Raw genomic sequence first — 20,895 nt, 5'->3', positions numbered from 1 at the left:
AACCTCAATGTAAATACATCTGTGGGATTGGATGGTATACCAGCTCGTGTTGTACGAGAAGCAGCTAAAGAATTGTCAGTACCCTTGACCATTTTGTTTAATTTGAGTCTCGGGTCTGGGTTAGTCCCGAGCGGGTGGAAAGAGGGGAAAATAGTTCCACTGCATAAAGGTGGTTCCAAGACTGCTGTTGTAAATTACCGACCGATTAGCATATCAGGAATCATTGTCAAGGTCTTAGAGAAAATAGTCAAGAGGAAAATACAAGATTGGATAGAAGAAAATGGGATACTGTATCGGGGACAGCATGGTTTTGTGAAGGGTAGGTCATGCCTCAGTAACTTGCTCACGTATTATACCACAGTGACGGCTGAACTGGATAAGGGTAATGGGTTTACGGTGATTCTACTGGACCTTGCCAAGGCCTTTGACAGGATTCCACATGGAATTCTAATCAGAAAATTGCAGCATATGGGAATGGACATAGGGTTGGTGAGATGGATAGGAGGGTGGTTGACGGAGAGATATCAGAGAGTGGTTTACTCGGGAGTAAAGTCCACAAGATGGCCTGTGACTAGTGGTGTGCCACAAGGATCTGTTCTTGGACCACTGCTGTTTAATTTGTTCATAAATGATATAGGAAATGATCTGAGAGGAACAGTTCATTTGTTTGCGGATGATGCGAAGTTGGGTAGGGCAATAGTGAATGCAGATGACATCAAAATTTTGCAGGATGATTTGGATAGATTGGAGGTCTGGGCTAAGGAGAATGGATGTCAGTTTAATGTGGCAAAATGTAAGGTTATGCATTTTGGGGTGAAAAGATTGGCGGCAGCTTACTGCATTGGTGGAACCGTGCTCCAGGAAATTGATGAGGCACGAGATTTAGGAGTGTTGGTAGATAAGGAATTGAAATTTAGGGGACGCATTGCAAAAGTGACCAAAACAGCTCATCAAATCACTTGGTTGCTGAAGAATACGTTGACAAGCAGGTTATTGTTCCTCTGTATCGAGCCTTGATAAGACCCCATCTAGACTACTGTGCTCAGATTTGGTCACCTAGGTTTCTTCTTGATGGGGAGGAGGTGGAGAGGATCCAGAGGCGAGTGACCAAGATGATAGCAGGTCTGTGGAATGAACCGTATGAGAACAGGTTGAGGATTTGTGGGTTGCAAAAATTGGTTGATAGGCGGAGAAGGGGAGATATGATTGAGACATTCAAATTACGGAAGGGTTTCTATAAAATTAATTCAGAAGATATTTTTGAGAACAGGGCTGGTTGTGGGAGGACTAGGGGACATCCATGGAAACTGGGCAAAAGTGTGGTTAGTAAAGGTGTTAGAGCTGGGTTCTTTACTTTTAGAGTAGTGAATGAGTGGAATGCACTCCCTGAGTCTGTGGTGGATGCTGTGACAGTGAATGAGTTTAAGGCGAGGTATGATAGATACTGTATGAATGTCAAATAGTTGTGATGAATATGATTTGGGGCCTCCCTCGATGAGTCTAATGACTCCCTGGAGTTTCCCGTAATAATAATAATAATAATAATAATAATATCTGAGGTATGTCAGAAATTATAGCTTAAATTATACATAAATATAATTTTCATACCACCTGGAAACCAAATATCAAACCAGCAAAATCCTTTTTTTTTTTTGAAAATGATCTCGATTCTTTGATTTTAAGAATGTATAAAGTGCATTATGCTTGCAAGTTAATCTGCTTTGAACAGATAGGAAAAGCTCCTCAATAGTTAAAATCTTTTAACTATTGAGGCACAATTTTTAGTGAATGTTTATCACTGAAATTAACCATTGCCATTCTTTTTTTTTTCTTCCTTTTTTTTGTCAGTGGTAAAACTTGTAAAATACTCAATTTTGGCAATTTATTGTGATGGCAGTTTAAATATGGACATTCAAATAATGTTATTGATGTGACAAAAATGAACCTCAATTTTGACATGCATTTCTGTCATATCAACAACATTATTTGAATGTCTATTTCCACATTGATATTTTTTTAAATTTTAATTTAAATGTGAACACAGCAGCAGGACTGGATGGCATATTAGCCTGTGTATTATGTGAATGTGCAAGACAATTGGCATGGCCTCTGATGAAGTTGTTGAATCTAAGTCTCAGCTCTGGCAGGGTTCCAGGGAGTAGAAAAAAGGGTAAGATAGTTTCAGGTATTAAAGGGGTTTTATAAAACCGATGTAAAGGACGTTTTTCAATATATGACAAATAGAGAACTAGGGGTCATTCTTGGAAGTTGGAAGTTGCGATGTCGTTAGTAGGGGGTGTGCAGACAGATTTTTGCATGGAGAGGGGTGAATGAGTAGAATCGATTGCGAATCAATTGTAAGTTTCCTGACAGTGAATGAGTTTAAGGAGAGGTATTGTAAAAATTCGATGTAGCTTAAAAATATCAAAGCGCTTTACATCAATTTTTTACAGAGGTCAAGTCCCATGAGAATGTTGTAAAAATAACTTGTCTCTGTATATTTTGTACTAGATATTTCGGAAAGTTGTTTGAACCTTTCTGACTGACTTCGGAGGTGTTTACGTGCAGAGCTCGTAAGCCTTTCACATACACACAATATTTCAGAGTGTTAAAAAACAAGGCAATGTTTTGTCGCCAGAGCTGTATGTAATAGATCTACATGGCGGCATAAAAAAAGTTGTTGATGAAATTTTGTGTGTGTGTGAAAGGCTTACGAGCTCTGCATGTAAACACCTAAGTCAGTCAGAAAGGTTCAAACAACTTTCCGATGGCCGGCAACTTACAATCAAAAGAAAGCAGAGGAGAACAGAAAGCGGGCCGAACTTGAAAGAAGATGAAAGAGTCATGCCGAGTTCTTTGGGGTTACAAACTTCGTGCGAGGTCTCAGAGAAGGCATAATAAAAAGGGACAGACCAAGCATAGGGAGCTTCCGGTTCGAGACATCACTAGAGAGAGAGAGAGAGAGAGAGATGACTTCTAGGCCAGAGAGAGGGTTTCCAGATGCTGCAGACGGAGCTCCCTGCTTCCAGTCCAGGCATTTCGGTGATCCCTAGCCAGAGGAGAAAAGCCAATGCAAATTCCCATAGCAGAGAGTTGGCGGCAGTTTCAGTTATTGGAAGAGCTTCCGGTCACCGAGAAGAGAGAAGGATCCCATTCGAGAGTCAAAAGAGACAGTTGGCGGCAATTATACAGTTTCTTAGAGACAGGAGTTCAAGCTACTTGAGACGGCAGTCGTCCATGCATTTTCAGCGAGCCAAAGCAGAGGAGAAAAGGCAATGTAAATTACCCGAAGCAGCTTTGCTCAGAAGTTTTTCTTTTCGCCGTGGGAGAACAACATTTTGCTGGAGTTGTACATATACCGCAGGTCGCTGTTTACAGCCTGCTATTTTTTCACTGAGATACTACTGAAGCCAAATTTCCTGAAGGAAGCTTAAGATCTGAGATGAGAGAATTGCCTTAGAACTTTTTGTGAAGACCTTTGACTGAATGTGCGATACAGAGCTTTTATAAGTTATATACCTTTTGTACAATTACTCTTATAATGTGTTTTAGTTGGACAATTAAGATTTAGATTAACAGTAACAAGAAAGGTCATTAAGAGAATCTGTTGGCATATTTGAAGTTGATATAAAGTTTGTAAAAGTAACTTAACAGAGAGGTAGCTAACCTCTTTGCAAGTAAACTAGGAGTTTAATAAGTGAAAATTGTAAGCAGAGAATAAATAAGTTTCTGAGTTAAAGAGATTAATTATTGTTGAAGTAAAAAGGTTCTAATTTATGCTAAAGAATTTTTACAGATGGATAGAGAAAGCAATCTCCGTATTGTTTAATTCATGTATATTTCATAGTGATATAAATAAAATGTGTTTTGATTTTTTTGTTAAAGGAGTGCTGCCTGATTGTTTATTTTTACAACTTCAGTGTTCCTAAATAAATCTGACTTGTGAGTAGGAAACTACATGAGATAGCCGAAGCATATAGTTAAGTAAAAGAATAGACTATGACTGTTTGTATAAAGTTTTATTGAAGGAATTTGTGTTAGAGAGAGAGAAATCTGCTGTCCGTATTATTGAGTTTTATGCTAATTAAATGATGTTAGTGGTGCAGTCTAAATTAAATAAATTTTCTAGTATCTTAGGCATAAAACTCGTAGTGCGAAGGGTAGATAAACATAGTACGTAATAATATAAGCAAGAAAGATTCAGAGAGAGAAAGCGCGCACAGCAAATTAGAATAACGGCATATAAAGATATATATAAAGTATAGAGCAAAAGACATTACAAGTAATAAATAAATAATAACATATGATTACAATGGTACAGTATGATAGGTTTTGTGTGTATAATAGTTTGGATCTCTCACGATGAGTCTCTGGACTCCATGGCAATACCAAATAACAATAATAAGCAATGCTGTTATGGCTGGATTTAACCCCCTTACTGGTCGAGAGGGATGAAATAGTGGGACCAAATTGTACTTCTTATCTATGTTATTCAACGGTTGTTACAGAATCGTATTCAGATTTAGCTGGACGTCTATAGACGTCATAGCTGTTTGGGGTGTTAAAAGAGTAATTAGTCGAACATTACAGTAGCTATTTACAAGATATTGTTCTAATAAATTTTATTTTAGGGTCTGATTGCTGGATTAGAAATAACAGTTGATCAGACTGGAGAGAACAGATACGAGAGTTATGAAAAAATTTGGGTGGTCTGTGAAAAGATAGCATCAGTGATAGAATCATATTAAAAATAAAGTTATTAAGAAGGAACTTGATGTTTTTAGCATTCAGGAGTGTGTAAGCAAAGCTAATCTGGTGTGGTCATTTAAACAGAATGGAAAAGGAAAGGTTAGCAGAACAGGTGTTTTGATGACAGGAAAAATATCCAGGGAATTATTGTTATTATTATTACCTGACACCTCCAAGGAGTCCAAAGACTCATCAACGAAGGGCACCTACTCTACAGCTTACTCAATGATCAAGATGTAGGTGGAGTAATGCAGTAAGAAGTACTTACCACATCAAAATATAAGATCTGATGATAATCCAAACTTTGACAAATTACAGATTAAATTATTTTGGCACAAATTTGTCAATAGGAAGTTAGCAATAATGTAAACCTTTTTATGTAGTACTGTAAAATCTCTTGCAAAAAAAATTTTGCTGTGCTTATTTTTTGCAACCGATTTCCGAATTTTTTTTTATTTTTTCAGTATTCAGTAATATTTAAAGTGTAATGAAGAAAATATAATGTGCTAAATAGATTTTACTAAAAGTGCATATACATTGACTGTAAATAGGGATTATGCCAGATTAGTGATGATGAAACAGCAACCAAAGGTTGCAAGGTTAACCATTGTTGACTGATCGTGCACAAATGACGTTATCGCTATAAGCTAATCCTGAAAAGACAGCAATAGAGAACAAAGGGTAGCATTTTTGCATAAAAGGAGATTGTGGCCCTTGGCTCATGGCTTTTCTTCCGGTCATTGACATTGGGCCTCATTAACTACTTGAGAGCCTATAAAAACTAGCAAAATTAATAAATAGTATAAGTTTACAGAGGTTCAAGTATCAACTCAGGTCATCATCAGAAATATAATGATACCACCAAGCTGGGTAACGAAAAGGAACTCAAATGACAATGAACATATAAAATAAATCTATTATTAGAAACAGAAAAAAATAATGCATATCAAGAAAACAAATACTTAAAAGAAATAGAATGAAAAGAAGAAGTAGAAGAAGAATGGAAAACTCTGACACTGATTATACATAAAGCAGCAGCTGTAAAAAATCTGGGAGAGGGGAATGGAAAAGAAAACAAGGACTCTGAATACTACCATTCATCGTCGGGTCTTTTGGTTCTAGTCGTCGTCAGGGGCTTTTCCTTTCACTTGTCAACAAGGCTTTTCTCCTGTTGAATGCTTTACGAACTACATATCCAGATCGCAGCAGACTCATTTCCTCAGCAGTTACACGCAAGCCAAGCGGTAACTACGGATGATTCCGTATTGAATGTCCGACAGGAAAGATCTACTAGCAACTGCCTATGATGTCCAAGCAGCCAGGAAGTTTGTCAAATGTGAATATCTTTATGGTGAATATGTAAGTAGGCAATATTTTTGTAATTGTAATGTGCCTACAGGAAAACGTGTATATAAGGTAGTAACTAAGTCACAAAGTTTTGTGGGAATATTGTTAGAGAACTTGTCTGTTAAGACTGTGAATGTGCACTTCGTTTAGTATAGGGAGCTGTACTATTGAGAATTGATATATATAGTCAGGCTATATGTATGTCAGTATTTGAAGGAAGGATTTTATTTAATCTGTTATTACCGCAGTGTGCAAGTATATACATAGTTTATGTTTAATGAGTTTACCCAGTAATTGGGAGTTTTGTCATACCGATTGCATTACCTGTTTGAAAAAGGGTTAAGTGTGATAATTGCAAAATCTCTCTAGTGTGAATGTACTACTTGTCTAGTGAAATAAATATTTTTGTTTTGTAAGTACCTTATCTGTTCTTTTGGCTAATGCACTATCTCCAAAAAATGCAAAACTGCAGGCATAATAAGATACTAATAATCATGACTTGCATATAGAAAATTTGGATATATTTAGTGATTAATTCCTGTTTTTTCTCACCCTAACTTTCTAACAAAATTTAATCAAATTAGATGGCACAGTCTATAAAAAAAATAAATTTTCTAATTTGGTTTGTATGAAGAGTGGGGACTGCACATATTAAATTTATTTATAATACTAACTTTTTTTTTAGTTAATAGTGGGGAGGAGGGGAGACAGAAATTGGTCATGGTAAGATTAAGTTTGAGAAGTTTTGCAGTTGATAGTCGTAACTTAACGAGTTTGAACAGAGTAAAGTTAAGTTTAAATAATTAACATTATTTAACAATGATGCATTCATTTATTTAACATATTAATTTACAATGCTGCAGTCGACATGATAAAATCCACATAATAATATCAAGTGAAGTGGATTGGATAGTTTTAGCTAAAAGAACAGGTAGTTAGAATTTAAGCAATTTGAAATTTGTATAAACATGAGTACTGACAAGATTAATTGTTATCTTACTAGTGCAGATGTAATGATGGATAACAAGGAATTCTTTAGAATGATAAATCCTCACCTTGTTATTCCATCGTTCTCTGGAGAAGATAATGATGACATTCATTCCTATTTTAGTTTTGTAGAAGAGTTAAAAAAAATTTGGGAGATGGTCGGACTTCCGGTTACTGATTCTTCTTAGAAACAAATTGGTTGGAAAGGCCAAGAATTTTTTTAATTTGTCCCCCTTTCTTAGAGACACCCTGGAATATTCTAAATTTAAGGATATGTTGATATTACATTATGCAAAAGTGAAGAACGTAAGCCCTAATCTTTGGAAGTTACAGAAATATGAGCAAGGAAACAAAGAAAGTGTTACAGACTTCTATAATAGATAGTTGACCCTTGCAAGTAGTCTGAGTGTTTCCGAGGAAGAAAAGCCTTTAATCTCATCAGTTTCGATTGAGATTAAAGGACGAACTGAAAGAGACGGCGTATAAAAAGAAAATAAAGAACTTAGAGGAGTGTTACCAGGTGGCCAGAGAGAAAGAGGAGATGCTTGGCAATATTCATCCTGCCTCTATCTCCAAACAAGTACACTCAATTAAACAGTTAGGTGATTCCACCTGTAACACTAAGGAAGTTCTTGATATGCTGAATGAAGAAAAATCCCAAAGGGAAGAAAAGGTTGTAGATCTAGAGAATGAGACTCATATTAAGATTATGGACAAAGAAAAAGGCAGAAGGCCTCCCCAATGTTACAACTGTAACAAAGTTGGGCATTTGGCTAGTAATTGCTATAAGAAGAGAAAGTCACCCTGTAGAGGAATAAGATATGAATCAAATATTATGTTCCCTAGAAAAAATTCAGTAAATAACCAGAGAAAGCGAAAGGACTACATCAGAATAAGATCTGATAATTCTCTGGCAGTCATTCAAGGCTTGGTAGAAGGGACACCTTGTAATATCTTACTGGATACTGGGTCCCAAGTCTCAGCAATAACTCGGTCATTCTTCAAGAGAGTAAGTACCCGTATCATGAATGACATGATAGAGCCGAGAAAGCCGGTCAAACTGACGGGCATCTCAAAGATTGAGATATGCAGTCCATGAAAAATGAAAGTTAATATTAAGCTGCCTGGGTTTAATTTGAACGTTTCCCAAGAATTATTGATTCTTCCTAAATCCTCTCGTATGAGCGAGTGGATTTCCTGGCAAGATGCAACTTCTCCTGTGATTTCAATAAAAAGATTTCCCCTAATACTAATGCCAGGAGTATCCGGAATAAGGGAGAGGAATTGGTGGCGCAGATAGCATCAGCCTGGCCAAAAATTATTGCGATCACTGAGACGTGGTTGACAGAAGGGGATATAACAACAGGAATAGAAGTCGCTGGGTATAGCATTTTTCATCAGGATAGGAGGGGAAAGCGTGGTGGTGGGGTACTGCTTATGATAAGTGATGACCTATGTCCTCTAAGAGTGGAGAATTTGGAAGGAAGTGAGACAAATGATTTTGAGAGCGTATGGTGTGAGGTAGAGGTAGGCAAGACAGGATATTTAGTGGGGTGTTGCTACAGACCCAGGAGCACAGAGGATGGGGACCAGGAGATGTTTAGACAGCTAAGTTTGGCAAGTGCAAGAAGAATGATTGTTATGGGAGATTTTAACTTCAGTAGTATAAATTGGAGAGAGGAAGATGCATGTAGCAATAGGGAAATGGAATTTCTAGAATTCTTGAGGGACAAATGTCTTAGGCAACATGTAACAGAAGGAACAAGAGGTTCAAAAGTTTTGGATTTGGTTATAGCATCAGAAGAGTTGATAATAACTGAGTTGATGTGTCTCCCACCAGTTGGAGAGAGTGACCATGTGGTGTTGACTTGGAAAATGAATAGACATGCAGGAGTATCAAAGAGACGGGAACTTATGTGGAATTATAAGGCAGGTGATTATAATAGTCTTAGACGTCAACTTCGGGAAGTTTCATGGAGGCAGGAATTGGAAGGCCGGGATATCACTAGTGCGTGGGAAATTGTGAAAGAATATTTGTTATCAGCAATGGTAAGTTGTATACCACGAGTGAAGAAGAGGACGCAATTTCGAGTAAAGTGGATGACAAACAATAATAAACAGGAATTGCATGCGAAAAAGAGGCTATGGAAGAGATATAAGGAGATAGGTGAAGAGATGCATGAGGAATATAAGATACAGGCCAGAAGAGTGACTAGTGTGGTAAGGAAAGCAAAACTGGAATATGAGAGGAGATTGACCCTAAGATCCAAAGAAAATCCTAGGGAATTTTTTAGCTATGTGGCCAGTAGGATGAGAAATGACTGTGGAAGAATGATATTGTGGGATAAAAATGGGAATAGAGTGACTGATGCAGAGGACATAGTGGAATTGTTCAATGAACACTTTATTGGAGTATTTCATCCTAGAGGAGTCAGTTTTAATGCTAGAGGGATAGGACTGGTTCGAGGTCTGGAGGTACAGGAGGAGAGTGTGTTTCAGATACTGAGTACTCTGGATGTCAGTAAAGCTGTGGGACTGGATGGTATTTCACCACGAGTTTTGAGAGAATGTGCTAGGGAATTGACAGTGCCTTTAACGTGGCTTTACAATGAAAGTCTGGCTTTGGCAAAGGTGCCCAGGGAATGGAAGGAAGGTAAGATAGTGCCATTGCATAAGGGTGGTAACAGACTGGAAGTGTCTAATTATAGGCCAGTCTGTGGGTCATCAGTAGTTGTTAAGATCTTGGAGAAAGTAGTGAGGGACCGTATACAGCATTGTGCAGATGAGGGTAATGTTATCTGTGAGAATCAACATGGATTTGTGAAAGGATGCTCTTGTTTTAGCAATATGCTAGCCTTTTATAATAAAGTTTCAAGAACATTAGATGAGGGAAAGGCATATACTGCAATTTTCTTAGACTTGGCGAAGGCATTTGACAGGGTGCCACATGATAAGCTGATATTTAAGTTGCAGCATATGGGTCTGGATGTCAGATTGGTCAACTGGATTCAGGATTGGCTGTCTGATAGGTATCAGAGAGTTGTGTATGGTGGAGCAGTTTCCAGGAGGCAAAGGGTTACAAGTGGGGTCCCACAGGGCTCAGTACTAGGACCTATATTGTTTAACCTTTATATCAATGATATAGCCAGTGGATTGCAGGGGGATATTCAGTTGTTTGCGGATGATGTGAAGCTGGGAAGGATTATTAGTAATAGTGCAGATGTGGTAGCCCTGCAAGAGGATTTAAATAAGCTAGATAGATGGGCAAATGAATGGGGATGTCAGTTTAATGCAGCAAAATGTAAGGTCTTGAGGTTTGGGAAACATCGATGGGATGCTGCATACTCTATGGGAGGAGTTATACTGGAGGAAGTAGGGGAGACAAGAGATCTGGGGTTGATGATTGATAGAAACCTGAAGTTTAGGGGACATATTGCAAAGGTGGTGAAGGTAACACAGAGGATTGCTGCTATTATGAGAAGGACACTGACCTGCAGGGATAAGAGGGTTATCATTCCATTGTATAAGTCTCTGATCAGACCACACTTGGACTATTGTTCTCAGATTTGGTCCCCAGGATTTGAAGGGGATAAATTAACTGTGGAAAGGATACAAAGACGGATGACAAAGATGGTTTCAGGACTGTACAAGGATAGTTATGAGGATCGGCTGAGAGAATGTGGACTGCAGAGTTTGGTGGATAGAAGAAGGAGAGGTGATATGATTGAGACTTTTAAACTGTTGAGAGGTGGTTACAGGGTTGACACTGGGGAGTTCTTTCGCTTGGTTGAACATCGGGAGGGAGTGATGACAAGAGGCCATCCCTGGAAGTTACGAAAGGAAACTGTGAGCAAGAGGGTAAGGAGTGGTTTCTTTGTGTGGAGGGTGGTTGAGCCGTGGAATGCATTGCCTGATGGAGTGGTGGGAGTGAGAACGGTCAGTGAGTTTAAAGAGTGGTATGATAGACTTTGTGTTTCTCAGGGGGGGACCTCCCCTCGATGAGTCTTGACATCCCTCGATGAGTCTTGACTCCTTGGAGGCCTTAATAATAATAATAATGGGAATTGAATACGCACCTAATGGTGGCAGTAACCTAAAGTCTCAGGCAGTAAAGTTTGACAAAAGAACCAAGCCAGTGAATAAGAATAGAAATAAGATAAGTAAACAAAGAAAGAAGGATAAAGACATATGCTTATGCTTACTTGACATGAATGACTCTCCTGATAATCCCATAGTAAATGAAATTCTCAGAAAGGAAAGGAAATCTGTATACTGATTCGTACGTAATTGCCAGTGTAGCACTAGCGGACACTATAAAGGAAGACAGTAGCAAAGTAAATTTAAGCAGTGCTGAGACTATGAGAAGTCATGTACAAATCTCCACATCACCAAAATTGGAGTAATCCCTATATTATAGAGGCCCAGAAAAGGGATCCTGAGTGGAGGCGGGTTTGAGACACAATTAAGAGAGGTGATCAAATTCCCGAAAACCGCCTATTCCTTGAGACTTAACCCAGATGAAGACGGTCTTCTCTTGATGGAAGTTTTTTCACTTGGCTATTCTACCAATTATATATTTGGTTTAATCCTTTATCAAGTGTAAACAAACAATGTTTGTGCCGAAGTATTTTCAGGACTGGGGCTACTCGTGCATTTGCATTATGGGATACTAAGGCAAGTGATGAGAAGTTATACCACCTTTGCCACTAATTGCCCCAGTCCTGAAAATACTTCAAGCGCAAACTTTATTTGCTTACACTTGGATTTATTTATTTAGCGTATGTCTCACACATGAAAAGTTACATTACATTAATCCTTAATATATATGGACATAATAATAGACATATGTACAATAAGAAGACATAATACAGTCATAAAAGAGAGAATCAAGAATAGGCTACAACTGAATGTCTAGGTTGATTATCAGTCGACTGCACTTGGTGTAGCATGGATGAAATCTGACAGGTTTCCACTGTATGCACGTAGGACACATTCTGCTATAATATGATTAATTGTCTGGCGGGGTGATCCACAGTCGCACCTGGGTGAGACAATCATGCCCCATTTGTAAAGGTGGTCTGCACATCTGCCATGGTTTGTGCGTTTTTGGTTAAGGGCAGACCAAGTTTTCCAAGGTAGGTCAACCCCGAAGGTATCTGTGTTGGGTCCACTAATTCCTGGAAGATCCCTGTTGAAGTGTTTACACCAGGACTCTTTCCACTTCTCCTTCATGTTGAAGCTTGTCTCTGCAAGATTTTTTGCTGTTAAGATTGGAGGGTGCCTTGACTTTAGCCTGTTTATTTCTAGGGGTGGGATGTCTTCATGAATTGGAAGATTTTGGATTTCCATGATTTTGCTGTATTCATGTAGAAGAAAGTTGGATGTGTGGAGGTGGGATGTTGCTTAGCACTGGGAGCCAGTAGGTTGGGGCTGATTTTACAGTTCCAGAAATAAGGCGCATAGTGGTGTTAAGTTGGGCATCAATCAAATACACATGGGTGCTGTTCAGCCATATGGGTGAGCAGTGCAGTGAAGCATTGTTGCTGAGGCACCCCAAATTGTTCTACATAGTTTTTGCAGTATATTGTTTCTTGTTTTTAGCTTGGATGCTGTGTTAATGAGATGTGGTTTAAATGATAGTGTTCTATCTAGAGTGACACCCAGATATTTCGGGAATCTGTTGTAGTGTAGCAGTTTGTGGTTGAAGTAGACCATGAGTTCTTTGTTAGCCTGGTTATTGTTCAGGTGGAAGCATGAAACTTGTATTTTGCTAGGATTTGGGCATAATCTCCATTTGCTGAAGTATTCATCCAGGACTGCAAGGTCGTTTCTTAGTGTATCTTCCATTGTAGTAAAATTGGTGTGTCTGGTGGCTAGAGCAATGTCATCAGAATAGCAAAACTTCTTAGCGGCTGTATGAGGCATATCTGCGATGTATAAGTTAAAAAGGAGGGGAGCCAGAACTGACCCTTGTGGTAATCCATTATCCAGTGTTCTGTGTTTGCTTTTGTTCTCATCCATACACACTTGGAACAGGCAGTTGCTTAGCATGTTGTCGATTTGTTTTGCCATTCTTTTTCATGGGACTGCATGGAGCAACTTGCAGACTGCGGCATGCCTCCAGACTGTATCATAAGCTGCAGTAAGATCTGCAAAAGGTACAGGTGTTTTCCAGCATTGTTGGTAGCCTCCCTCTATATGTGTGTGGTGAGTGACAGAACCTGATCACAGCAGCTTTGTTTATGTCTGAATCCAGCCTGTTCCACTGGGACTTGTGCTATTATCTTAGGGACAATTCTATTAAGGATGAGCCTTTCTAGGAGCTTATAGCAGGTGCTAAGCAGGGCAATTGGGCAGTAGTTTTCTGGTTTGTTGTTGGTTTTTACTAGTTTTAAGATAGGGATAATTTTTGTCCTCTTAAACTCTTTTGGAATTCTACCAGTCTGGAGGATGTCAGAGAAAAAGCAAGCCAACCCACTGTCGAGCTTTTTGGCCTGTCTTCAACAGGAAATCAGGATGAATTCCATCGAAACTTGGAGCCTTGTCTGGTTTCATATACATTAGAGCAGTGTTAATATCTTCAAGAGTGAAGGGCCGTGAGTATAGAGGGTCTGATGGTCTGTTATTGTTCAAATATGTGAGTTCTCTTTTTATTTGATGATTGTGTTGTTTGTCCTTGGTGGTATATCTTGACGTGTCGACAATATGTGATGCATATTGGTTAGGAGCAATAGTCGATTGTTCCCGGACAGCCAGGGTGCCACTACCTAGTTTTCTTAGAAGGCTCCACACTTTTCTACCGGAGTGCCGAAAATAGAGTCTTTCTACTCTTTCAGTCCATTTCTTCTGTCGGTTGGTGTCAAGGCTGTGAATGAGTTCATCTGCAATGTCAGGATCGCCACACTCCAGATATTCTTGATACAGTTTATTACTATCACCATCCCATTCAGGGATATACTCCTTCCGGAATCCTCTTGGTATGGTCTTCTTACCTACAGCTAAGACAGCTCCTGCTAATCTCTTGTAATTACTGCTTGTCGGAGGGATCCAATGGACATATTTGTCAAGACAGACAGCAAATGTATCCCAATCGGCTTTCTGTAAGTTCCAAAGGGGACGTTGGATGGATCTGACAAGGGGTACCTGCAGACCTACCTCTAATATAATTGGTCTTTGTTGACTTCGGGGAAAGTTGGAGAGAACTCTTCTCAATGTTGGGAATGGCCGTCCACTGTTGTCTTGAGTGACGAAGCAGAGGTCGGGGTTGTACTCTCTGTTCCAAGCTGCTGACCTGAAGGAAAATCTATCTTTTGCATCTAAAAATTAGGTGCATGTCGTGAAATTCTGCCCATTCAGTCAAAGTCTCTCTGCATTCATTGTTGGAAGCATATTTCCATAGCGTGTGGTGGCTGTTAAAGTTGCCTATATGCATCGCAGGGTGGTTGTGCACGGGTGAACAGGTTCAATATTCCTAGTCATCTTGCCCTTAAGAGAGCTAATTTCGTGTGTTTGAGTTCATGTGTGCTGTAACCAGGAGATCGAGAAGATAGTATGGTTGCCAAGTCGCTCTAGCTCTTTAGTGTTATCCAGGATGCACCACGAGGAGGCGAGCTAGGATCGCACCCCTTACACTTGGATAAAAGATTAAACCAAATATATAATAAGTCTTCTCTTGTCTAAGCAGAAAGTCTCAGGAAAATAGAAATAGAAAGTCATGATACCATGGATTATTTATGAGTTCCATGATTCAGATGGACATAAGGGATTTGATCGTACATGGCATCAAATTAGTGGAAAATACACTTGGAAAGGAATGAAAAGTGATGGCGCAAGGTATGTGTTGTGTGTGTCAATCAAAATCTGATGATGAGAGAAAAGGGCACCAGTCGAACACTGTAGCGAACAAAGGTCAGTTAAGTAAAGTAAAGAATAGGAAGTCAGACAAAATCCCAGAGAGAGGAAATATTGAAACTGTAAGTGGATAAAAAAAAAAAGACTCCTAATATGAATCATGGTCATCTTCAGAGAGCAAGGAAAGTAAGATCTAACAAAAAAATAAACCTTTAAATTTATTTTTTTCTAGGAAAGTGATGCCTATGTAAAATCTCTTGTGAAAAAATTTTTGCTGTGCTTATTTTTCGCAACTGATTTCTCAATTTTTTAATTTTTTCAGTATTTAGTAATATTTAAAGTGTAATGAAGAAAATGTGCTAAATAGATGTTACTAAAAGTGCATATACATTGACTGTATAGCTGTAAGTAAGGATTATGCCAGACTAGCGATGACGAAACACCAACCGAAGGTTGCAAGGTCAACCGTTGTTGACCGATCTGGCACAAATGACATCATCGCTAGAGGCTAAACCCGAAAAGACAGCAATAGAGAACAAAGGGTGACATTTTTGCATAAAAAGGGATTGTGGCCCTTGGCTTGTGACTTTTTCTTCCGGTCGTCATTGGGGCTTTTTTCTTCAGGTCGTCATCAGGCCTTTTTAACGTTCGGCATTAGGGGTTTTTCCTTCTGCTTGTCGCAGGCTTTTCTCCAATCGAATGCTGTAGGACCTATGTCTCCAGACCACAGCAGATCGATTTCCTCAGCAGTTACACGCAAGCTCAGCGGTAACTACGGCTGATTCCGTATTGAATGTCCGACGGCGGAAAGATCTACTATCAACCCTATGATGTCCATGGAGCCAGGAAGTTTATCAAAAGAAGACGTGAAAGTCCTGAAGAAGTATGCTGTATATTGGACTCTTTGTTTATGGTGAATATGTAAGTAAGCAATATTTTTGTAATTAGTTAGAAAGTGTATCTCGGTTCATGAATGTGCCTACAAGAAAACGTGTATATAAGGCGGTAACAAAGTCACAAAGTTTCTGGGAATATTGTTAGAGAACTTGTCTGTTAAGAATGTGAATGTGTACTTCGTTTAGTATAGGGAGTTGTACTATTGAGAATTGATATATATATACAGGGTGTTCGGGATAAATTTGACATATTTATAATTAATTATATTTTTCCGTAAGTTACATGTATTAACACACACTTCTCTTCATTTAAAAGTTTGGACCCTTCTTCATTCATATACAAGATGTCAGAAAGGATGGATAGCTGGAACCCACCTGAATCATGGAAGAGAATAACTTGTATCATGATGATTCGTGCCCGCCATCAAAATAAGGATATTACGACTGCTGCCCAATGCTCCCTGAATACAGTAAAAACAATCAGGCATGAACTAGAGACTTGCAATGGTGACTACGAGGATGTAGCAAGAAGAAAGATCCCTAGCAGACGATCTGATTGCGTTCGTACAGCAGAATTCCTCGCAAATCTGCAGGAACAGGTGTTGAAGAACCCTGGCATTGGAATTCGGGCTTTGTTCGTGGAGTTGCTAACTGTAGTCAAGCCCTGGATAACAAGGGTAGCCAATGGTAGGCCGTATGTATGGCAGCAGGATTCGGCCCCTTGCCACACCTCTGGGAAAAGTCAAAAATGGTTGTCTGAAAATTTCTACGACTTCACCAGTCCAAATGTTTGGCCTCCAAACTCCCCAGACCTTAACCCCATGGATTATTTTGTATGGGGCGCAGTTGAAAAAGACACCAATCGCACTTCCAGTAATACAAAAGCCCAGTTAATGGATAAAATTAAAACAGTTTTTGCGGCCCTTCCCAGGGAGACTGTAGCATCAGCTTGTTCGAGGTTCCGAAGCAGAATTGAAGCTGTGATCGATGCTAATGGTGGTTATTTTGAGTAAATCTTGTTGATAGTATTGTAATTAACTCTGCCTGTAATGTTTTTTTGTCAATTCATTAAATTTAATAGATACAAAGAAGATTTTCTTTTTCCTTACGAAACTGTCAAATTTATCCCGAACACCCTGTATATATATATATATATATATATATATATATATATATATATATATATATATATATATAGTCAGGCTATATGTATGTCAGTATTTGAAGGAAGGATTTTATTGAATCTGTTATTATCGCATTGTGCAAGTATGTACATAGTTTATGTTTAATGAGTTTACCCAGTAATTGGGAGTTTTGTCATACAGATTGCATTACCTGTTTGAAAAAGGATTAAGTGTGATAATTGCAAAATCTCTCTAGTGTAAATGTACTTCTTGTCTAGTAAAAGAAATGTTTTTGTTTTGTAACTACCTGATCTGTTCTTTTGGCTAATGCACTTTTTTTTCTTCTTTAGTATTCTGCAATTGAGCAGATTTAGTAGCAGAAACTTTTCTTCCACTCTCTTCTGTTCTGAGCCTTCTCTTTCAAGGTTGTGTACCTGTCTCCATTGAGCATGTCATCTAGCATTGTTTTCCTCACTCTTCCTCTGGTCTTTTTTCATCCATTTTTCCTTCGATGGTATCTCTGATGATTCCATTCCCTCTCAGAATATGTCCGATCCAGATTCCCTTGCTTCTTTTTATCCTCCTTAACAGACTTCTTTCTTCTTCTACCCTTTTTAAGACCTCTTCATTTGGAGATAGTGCATTCATCTAATGCACTATCTCCAAAAAAATGCAAAGCTGCAGGTATAATAAGATACTAATAGTCATCACTTGCATATAGAAAATTTGGATATATTTAGTGATTGATTTCTGTTTTTCCTCACTCTAACTTTCTAACAAAATTTAATCAAATTAGATGGCACAGTCGATAAAAAAAAAAATAAATTTTCTAATTTGATTGTATGAGAGTAGGGACTGCACACATTAAATTTATTTATAATACAAAGTTTATTTAATACCGGGAGGGAGGACAGAAATTGGTAAGATTAATTTAGAGAAATTTCTCAGTTGATAGTCTTAACTTAGTGAATTTGAACAAAGTAAAGTAAAAGTTAATGGTGCAGACATTTATTTATTTAACACATTATTTAACAGTACTACTGTTATAGTATTCTGTACATCCCTTGAGAGTACATTTCAGAGTATATTAACAGCACATAATTAATTAATAGATAGTTTTGCCAATAGGGATTAGTTTAATAATGAAATGATAAAATGATCACATCAATATGGCTTACCATTTGCTATACTTGTTTTTACAGCAGAGTTTATTCATGTAAGTTGAATTTTTTGATTGTCTGTATTGTTATTTTCAAATAACTATCATGTCAGTGACACTTGTGTTGGTCAAAAAAACTATTTGAATAATAATATTTGAAAAAAAAATAGAAAATTTAATTGTAAAGTGTGCAAAAATGGTTGTGTTTATGGCATGGCAACCCATTTTTTTTTTTTTAGTTATGTACTTTGGGCACATACATTTATTTTGTGTAAGTTTATGACTACAGGTGATTAGTTTGAAATATTTTGACAAATTTTTATAGCCCATTAATTCCGAACTTCATTAAATTTCATTTAGGCAGTACTGGTTAGAATTGGAATAATTTTTCAACTAATAGTGATCTTGTGTAAAAGAAACAAAAAATTGACATTCCTCATTTGATTTAACTAAGTAAAATGTGGGATTTATTTATTTTTTATATATTCAGTATGTACATAATATATATAAATAACTCTAGCTAGACAGGAGATATATAATTTCAGAACATTTTGCCTTTGGTACACAAATAGTCTGATACCTTGACAGTTATTTTATTGAATCCAAATGCCAAATTTCATTAAATTCTGTTGAGTCATATAGTATGGCCTCCTGAATAACTTGCATATGAACAGATGGATAAAATGAATCTAAAATGTGTTTATGCATTTTGTCAAGTGCACGTCAAGAACAACTGTTGCATGCTGTGTTTAGATGCTGTCAGTTTTGCTTACAAATGTTGGTAGAATTTCCAAAAATGAAGACATTGCTTTACAGATTCTTGTTGTTCCAATCTCAAGAAGTTTAACATTTTATAGGGTTGGTGGAGAGCTGAAATTTTTGTTACAAAAAAAAAGCTAAAGATGCATATACAAAGTGATATGAAGATAGTATATTAGTAAATTTTTATTTACACTGTGATTTCTAAATATTAAATGTCAGTAGCAATATTTTTTATTTGTAATTTCATGACATGTTTTTAATTTTCTAGCCACCTTCACTTCAATCATTTTACATTTGTTCAAGTTATTCATTGGTAAGGATTTTAAAATTCTCTTATGCTTACATAAATGTTCATTATTGTGCACTGTTGATTAAACTAAAAACAGAATTAGGTAGTTTGCACTAAATACAGTAAATAACAGTCCACATTTTTTTAAAAAAGTATGTTTTAGTATTAGAGTTTTAGAAAAATTCATTAGAAACCTGAAATGCTGAAAGGTAGCTGACTACATAATAATTGATGAAAAGAAATTGCTTTATTATGAACATATAAATGTTCTATAAAAAATTTATTGCATAATTCAAAATGCCTGGTAGAAGGTTGGATTCTAGTCAGTTGCAGTAGAGCACTTATTGTACTAATTTATTAAAAAAAAAAAAAAAACAGAAGTGAAACATGAATGTGAGAATTAGAGGAATTTTGATACTGTCTTTGCAAAGATTTATGGGTATGCTTGAGAAAAATCATTGAAGAGAAAATTAATTAAGACCGACTTGGGTATAGGTGAAATTAGGATTGTGAAAACTAGATAACTAGATTATTACTTCTAAGACAAATAGTTGAGAAATTATGGGAAACAAGATTGTACAGGAAGTGCATTTCATATGAAATCACTTGTAAGTTATAGTTCTCTCATCTCCACTGTTATTTATTTTACTATTTAATGCAAGAACTTAGTTTTCTACTGTCTGTGGATGATGTTATTCATGTAAATAAACCTCTGCTATGTTGCTTCAAGAGTCCAGCCAAATTAAACAATTCTGTGATAACTGTGGTGTGAAAATCAGCTGTAAAAATGATAAACTTTGAAACATTTAAGTTACAAGAAAAATTAATGCATGTAGTCATCCCTCGACTTACGTCTGTAAGAGTTACATTCTTTTGAAGATATGTTCGTGATCCCATAAGGGAATAAATAACATTTTCGGCTTTATATAGAGAACCTGGACCAAAAGTGCATACCCCTTAGCACTGTGACTATAACCGCTAAGGCACTAAGTCTCTTCAACATGTTGAAGGAGAAAGCAGAACATGATTATGACTACGAATTCAATATGCTTTTTCTTGTTGCTTCATGAAATTCAAGCAGAGTTTTGCGCTGCATAATGTGAAAATGTATGGGAATCTGCAAGTGCTAAGAAGGCTGCCAAAGAGTTTGTGGAAAAATTGCATAAAATTATTACACAGGAAAATTATTTGCCACAGCAATTATTTAATATGGATGAGACATCCTTGTTTCGGAAAAAAATCCCCGAGCGGCATTCATCCACAAAAAGCTGAAATCTATGCTTAGTTTCAAAGCTGTTAATACCTGTATTACAATTCTGTTACGGGTAATGTGGCTGGATATAAACTGAAACCATTTGTAATATAGCACAGTGAGAATCCATGAATCTTCAAAAACATTAGCGTACTCTCAGTTCCTTATCGGAGCAATAGGAAGTCGTGGATGACTCAAAAATTGTTTGAAGATGCCTTAATCAACTGTTATGTGAGTGAAATAAAAAGCTATTTTCTGAAAGAAAATGTAGAATTTATTTAAGTTATGGGATATTACATCCCATATTGTTTCATAGCCGAATAAGAAACTCAAAGAGTTTCATGCCGAATATAGTAAATATATAAAGTTCGGTGAGTCCAAGCATAAGCAAATACCTGGATAGTGTTACAACTGACCCTTTAGGGAGTGCAACACTGAGGCAACTCATGGTAAGAGTGGAGCAGGCTCCGCCCTTATCA

At 37.4% G+C, this 20,895-nt stretch overlaps 1 protein-coding gene across 2 annotated transcripts in view; it reads left to right on the top strand.

Moving 5' to 3' along the window:
• LOC150106190 (uncharacterized) overlaps nucleotides 1-20,895 on the top strand; it is a 303,918-nt gene that overhangs the window by 39,297 nt on the left and 243,726 nt on the right. For both annotated transcript variants that reach the window (XM_090393027.1, XM_090393028.1), the window contains one exon: nucleotides 19,144-19,188. The gene's annotated coding sequence lies outside the window, so the exon portion shown is untranslated. The remainder of the gene's footprint in view (nucleotides 1-19,143; nucleotides 19,189-20,895) is intronic.

Source organism: Typopeltis vanoorti, chromosome 5 (assembly GCF_054136105.1).
Source record: "Typopeltis vanoorti isolate ZY-2024b chromosome 5, IOZ_Tvanoo_1.0, whole genome shotgun sequence".
Classification (NCBI taxonomy): Eukaryota; Metazoa; Arthropoda; class Arachnida; order Uropygi; family Thelyphonidae; genus Typopeltis; species Typopeltis vanoorti.
Note: the sequence above shows the minus strand (reverse complement) of the source record. Positions and strands in the feature narration are given on the sequence as shown.